At 40.4% G+C, this 6,443-nt stretch overlaps 1 pseudogene; it reads right to left on the bottom strand.

The window, feature by feature from the left end:
- Positions 1–393: 393 nt before the first annotated feature.
- LOC105711580 (integrin beta-1-binding protein 1-like) lies at positions 394–1,852 on the bottom strand (annotated as a pseudogene).
- Between the last annotated feature and the right edge of the window lie 4,591 nt (positions 1,853–6,443).

The raw sequence follows: 6,443 nt of genomic DNA, 5'->3' as shown, positions 1-6,443 counted from the left end.
GCATCCATTATATCTGATTTCAGGATTCCACTGTTCATGTTTTCTTTTTCATGAACAGCAGCCTGATCTGTCATCTTTAGCAAATGGTTAATCTAACTTTATCATTTAAAACTTATTCCATATGCACTAGCTTTTTAAAACTTTATTTTCCTGATTAATAAGTTTTCTCACCTTTCTATCCACTCTTGAGCTTCTTTTTTCCCACTGTTTAATATGAAACATCTTAATATAAAAACAAATGATCAATATTTTATTTATTGCATTTTCTTAAGAAAATCCAGAAAAGGGATTACTTCGTATTTCCATAATAGTACAGCATTGCAGATTGAAAACAGAACTGTTTTTAACACAGCTGAACTTTCAGATAAATTGACTTTCACTTGATTGCAGAATTTAACATTTATCAGATGTTAATACAGAGTCAAAGTGGCAGATAGAACTTTTCAAATTGCTTATCTTTGTTCCAGCCGGTTGCACTGATAAACCCACAGGCTGTATTCATCATTGCTTTCATCTCTGCTCTTCAGAGCCAATAAACTTTGTCCCACCCACAGACCATCATCATAACACATCATCCAGATGATTAAATATAGAATATGCCTATGCAAAACATCATACTGATCTGATGTTGATACTTACAGCATACTTGGAAACTCCCATTCTAAACTTTCCTCCAGAGGAATGAGAGGCAACTTTCCATCTTGCTGGGCAACATCTATATAATTTATCAGGTTTAGCAGCCCACCAAGACATTTTCTCTCAGAGAATTTCAGTGTCTCAATGGCATCAACATATTTTATTTGAAATCTGCACACTTATTTGAATTATCGTTGCTTTGTCCTGAGCTCTTGGTGGAATCTGTATTGAGGCTGGCCACAGGGCTGAACTATGAAAGGCCCCCAAGGCTAGAATCTACAGACTTGGTCTTAGTACTAATTTCCCCACTTTGGGAACTGCTACTACTGTGTCTTTTTTTTTTTTTTTTTTTTTTTGCCTTTCCAAAATATTTTTCACTGTAGCTTCATCTAGAGAATATCACTATAGAATCGAATATTATTTTGTTATCTTCAAAGATTCTAAAGACAGGTCTGCACAGATAGCTTTCTTTCATTCTAAGATAGTTCTCTTTATAAAAACAATTACCTCAACGCCAAGGGTCTATCCCTAGGGTCGCCTATGCTTCTGTTAGAGTCAGAGCACTCCAAACCTCCTTAGTTTCTTGTGAAAGCAGTTTTATACTTCTCATAATAAAGGAATTTTCATCAGAAGCATCTCCTTAGTGCTGTCTGAAGTTGTTCTTCAGTCTTCTAATATATTTCAAAGGTGATTTGCTTGTACCTACTTGAAATTGAATGTGTTTTTATGCATTGTCTATTATTTTGCTTGATAAATCTTCTGGATATTTCTTGTAATGTCAGGTTCAACTTGTTCTAAATGTCCAGATCTCTCTTTGCTAAGTCCTTTTCTAAAAGAGTGTATTCTGAGTCCAAGCAAAGAGTTGGAGATTTTCGACTCTTTTTTTAATGGCCTGTCCAGTTTTTCCATTTCTGATAGTTTGTTCTTGAGCGTGGATTCCATTAAAGTTAATTCAAGGCCTTTGAATTCTTTTTGAATGAGGTTAAATGTGTCAAAAATTGGAATGCTTTCCTCCAGAAAAGCAGAAATGTCAGTGGCTAGTTCTTTGTCTTTACATGCATAAGATAGGCCTTTAATTATTAAAAATCTGACCATCACTATAAATAACGCCATATTCTACAGCAATCCATGGGTATCTGGATCTGGTTGAAAGTCCTCTGGCAGGGCTGCCATTGGCTGGCACAGTGTCCTCTAGAACCAGTGCAACACTGAGCATCATGGCCATGAGCAGGCCCTCTGTGATCCCCCAGGCTGTTGTGAGGCACTTCAGTTTGTCAGGATGCTCAGAGAGTATTCTACTCTGCCTGGAACCAAACCAGTGCCTGGTAGACTTCCGTGGAGGTGAGACAGAAGGAATAATTACAGTAAATTACTGGCTAATTCTTCTCCTTCTCTCTTTTTTTTTTTTGTTTGTTTTTAGAGACAGGGTCTTCCTGTGTTGCCCAGGCTGGAGTGCAATGGCTATTCACAAGTACCATCATAGTAGTATACTACAACCACAAACTGGGCTCCCTGCCTTAGCCTCCTGAGTAGCTAGGAGGAGCTATGCACTCCTGCACCTGACTTCTCCATCTTTTAAATAAACTTTTCATTTTGTGGTCCTGGATCTTTTAGCCACAGAGCACCAAAAACTTATTCTCAGAGCCTCTTTGTGTCTGGCTGACCTTGACTATTCATAGAGAGGGCAGAACAGAAGTGGGGAAAAGATTATGGAGGACTCTACAAAGGGTTTCAACTTACTTCACCAATTATGCCTTTAAAAACGAAGAAATAAGTTGGCATTGTAAAAAGTTTTCACACCTCAAGACTGTATAGTCCAGTTATGAGCCAGGAAAACTCAATTTTCTCAAACTCTTTTTGCATGTGGTGAAATGTTTGATAATGCAGAAGCCCTTCGAGATACTTCTTTTCAGAATGATCATCTTTGAGGGTATTAGATGCTGATGCAGCTTTCATCACAGGGGCTGATCCCTAGGCAGGGTGGGGACCCAGGCTTTGTTCAGCTTATTTTAACAACTCGTTCTTGGCCAGGCTTGGTGGCTCACACCTGTAATCCCAGTACTTTGGAAGGCCAAGGTGGGAGGCTCCCTTGAGCAAAGGAGTTCTAGATCAGGCTGGACAACATAGTGAGACCTTGTCTCTAGAAACAAACAAACAAAACAAAAATTAGCTAGGCACAGTGGCATTTTCCCAAGGAACTAGCTATTCTGAGGCTGAGATGGAAGGCTCCCTTGAACCCACGGGTTTGAGACTGCAGCGAACTATGATTGTGCCACTGGACTTCAGCCTGGGCAACACAATGAGACCCTGTCTCTAAAAATCACTTTATCAGGCCATTCTTGCATTGCTATAGATAATTACTTGAGATCAGGGTAATTTATAAGAGGTTTAATTGGCTCATGGTTCTGCAGGCTGTACAGGAAGCATAGCATTGCAACTTCTTCTGAGGATGCCTAGGGAGCTTTTACTTATGGCGGTAGGCAAAGTGGAAGCTTGCATGTCACATGGTCAAAGCAGAAACGAGGGAGAGGGAGGGAGGGGAGACTCCGCACACTTTTAAAGGGTCGGATCTTGTAAGAATTAAGTCACTGTGGTGAGGACAGCACCAAGCCATGAGGAATCTGCCCATATGATCTAAATACCTTCCACCAGGCCCTACCTCCAACACTGGGGATTATATCTCAAGGATATTTGGAGGGCACATCCAAACTATATCACACATACCATCTCATTGACAACAAATTGTAGGAATTTAAAAAATTCTACTTATTTCTGCCTTTTTTTTTCTTGGAGACAGCATCTAGTAGTGGCACAATCATGGCTCACTTCAGCCTCAACCTCCTACGTGCAGGTGATCCTCCGTCTTCGGCCTTCCGAGTAACTGTGACCACAGCTGTAAGTCACCACTCCTGGCGAAGTTTTTTGAGTTTTAGTAGAGACAAGGTCTTGCTATGTCTCCCACGCTAGTCTTGAACTCCTGAGCTCAAGGGTCCTCCTGCCTCAGTCTCCCAAAGTGCTGGGTAACAGATGTGACCCACTGCACCCAGCTCTTCCTTCATTTTAAAAGGTGAAATTGGTGAAGTAAGTTGCTATACTGGTTTTGGCAGGACCAGGCTGGGCTGGACTGAGTGGCTCTGCAGGTCTGGCTGAGCTCCCTCATGTGTGCTGAGGTCAGCTGATATGGGCAGAAGCATAAGAGAGCCATTGGGGAACAGTTATCCAATCTGCATTTTCAAAAGTTCACCTTGACTATGAGATGTCAAAATATCATTTGATTGCCTTTTCATATAGTCATGATCTTCAGGGAGCCTGTAGGTTTTCTGGAAATAAGATACAGAATAGTCACCCATTTCTTCTGTCTCTTGGGGTATATCATGAGTCCTTCCAGGGCTGGCAGATGACTGATAAAACAGAGTGTCTGGAGGAAGTTGTCTATGCTTTGTGAAGCCTCTTTTAAAATTTATTTACTTTTTCTTATTTTTTCATTTTTTAATAACTTGTTTTACCCACATGCCTTCTATCCTTCTGATCCCCCCTTTTAAAAATAGTATTAAATATTTAGGGTTTCTTTTTGTCATGTAGTACATAAACAGACCTCCTTAATAGACTCCCTTTTGATTTGAAAGAGAAGCAGTCAAGAACACAGCTTTCTGAAAATAAGGAAGTGTGTTGTGAGTATATGTGTTTTGGGGGAGGGTAGGGAAGAGGGTGAGTGATGATGGTTATGAGAATTTGAAGGTTTAGCAGAGCTGTGATTTAAGGTGGTCAGGAAAGTTTTCTCCATAGGTCTCTTAGGTCTAAGCCAGGGAATGTTTGTAGAAATATCAGATTTTTCTTTCTATTTGGGAACAGGTTGTCTCCCTTCAATCTCCTTTGTAGCATCTGTTCATTTGTCTCTTAACTGTTGAAATTTCTTAGGTATCTTCTCTTTTCGTTCTGCAGATTTACTCTCTCTCTCAGATTTACTATTCACTCCCATAAATTCAGGTGTGATCTGAATACTGACGAATCCTTGTGCTGATCTCTGCTCGTCTCAGGCCCTTACAGCTCATTGACCTAGCTTGATTCACTTAGATGACGAAAAGGCAGTTCAAAAGAAAAACCCCACAGCATTTAGCATTTTCTATCTTTGCTTCTAAAGCTATTTCTTTGCCTTTGTTCTCTATCTCAGTGAATGGTACCATACCTGAGACAAAACATGGGAGGGAGAGAGTAATCACCTTTGAGTCCTACCCTCTCTTAATCCCATATTAAATCTATCCTACTTATTTCTGCCCATTATACAAATTTAAAAATTTGGGTCCGAGTGCAGTGGCTCACGCCTGTAATCCAAGGACTTTTGGAGGCTAAGGCAGGCAGATCACCTGAGGTCCGGAGTTCAAGACCAGCCTGACCAACATGGAGAAATCCCATCTCTACTAAAAATACAAAATTAGCAGGGTGTGGTGGCGCATGCCTGTAATCCCAGTTACTTAGGAGGCTGAGGCAGGAGAATTGCTTGAACCTGGGAGATGGAGGTTGCTGTGAGCCGAGATGGTGCCATTGCACTCCAGCCTGGCCAACAAGAGTGAAACTCCATCTCAAAAAAAAAATTTTTTTTGGAAAAAAACTTTAATTTCTTTTTACAATTTTTTAAAATTAAAAGGATATTTTTTGAGACAGAACCTTCTGTCACCCAGGCTGGAGTGCAGTGGCACAGTCACTGCTCACTGCAGTCTCAAGCTCCTGGGCTCAAGCTGTCCTCCCACCTCAGCCCCTGGAGTAGCTGGAACTTTAGGTGCATGCCATCAAACCTGGATAATTTTTTAAAATTTTTTTGTAGAGATGGGGTCTCACTATGTTGTGCGGGCTGAATTTTATTCTTAAATATAAACTCCTTCTCTCCACTCCTATTTCCATTTTTCTAATTCTCTTCTTATCTTTCTTATGAATTGAAGCAAGACATCTAATCTTTCATCTATTTTTTTTCTAAATTACTTATTTTTTAGTCAGCATGATTGTACTAAAACACTTATCTGATCATTGTTCCTTTCCTGCTTAAAACCACTAATGGCTTTTCATTGCCCTTAGGTTCTAAATTCCTTAACTTGAATTACAAGATTCTTTCTATCTGGCCCCTGAATGCCTTCCCACCCTTATCTTTTGGTGCCCCTGCCTTGCTCTCTATGCTATTATCCTATTAAATTGTGTTAGTTCCTTTTACATGCCATGCTTCCTCATTCCTCTGTCTTGGACCTCTTTCTTATTCATCTGATTCTTCATCTGACTAACTTCTATATTATTCATACTTCTTCAGGTATTGCTTAAATAAACTTTCTCTCCTGAAGACTTTTCCTCCCACCACTAACACATCTGACTGAGATGCCTCTCCTACATGTTCTCACAGCACCTATCAATCAATTTACTTACCGTAATGAATTGCAATTGCCTAGTGTCTTGTCAGTACTTCTGACTAGACTGTTAGTTGTCATGTTTATTTTTGTATGTTGGCCGATAGAGGATACTCAGCCATTGCTAAGGGAATGGATGGATGATGGTGTTACAAACTCAGGTTCAGTTGCTCACTGCTTGCAGAGTCCAATTAATAAGAGGGAGGTCTGGTATAAAGAAAGTGCCTTTTTATTCCAAAGCTAGCTTAGGGTAAGAAGTACAGGCTTCCTGCCTTGAGGGTACTGCTTTGCCTTTGGAGCAGAAAGTGGGTGCTTTTAAAGAGGACCTATCATGAATGGCACACAGGAGAAGTAGCAAACAGGTGGGGACTCCACGTACCAGCTTAGTACCTTATCTACTGAGCAGTTGAGTTGGTG

The sequence above is a fragment of the Aotus nancymaae genome, unplaced genomic scaffold, assembly GCF_030222135.1.
Source record: "Aotus nancymaae isolate 86718 unplaced genomic scaffold, 86718_ANA_hifiasm-v0.15.2.pri h1tg000108l, whole genome shotgun sequence".
NCBI lineage: Eukaryota > Metazoa > Chordata > Mammalia > Primates > Aotidae > Aotus > Aotus nancymaae.
The sequence above is the reverse complement of the archived record's forward strand: the minus strand, read 5'-3'. Positions and strand labels throughout refer to the sequence as shown.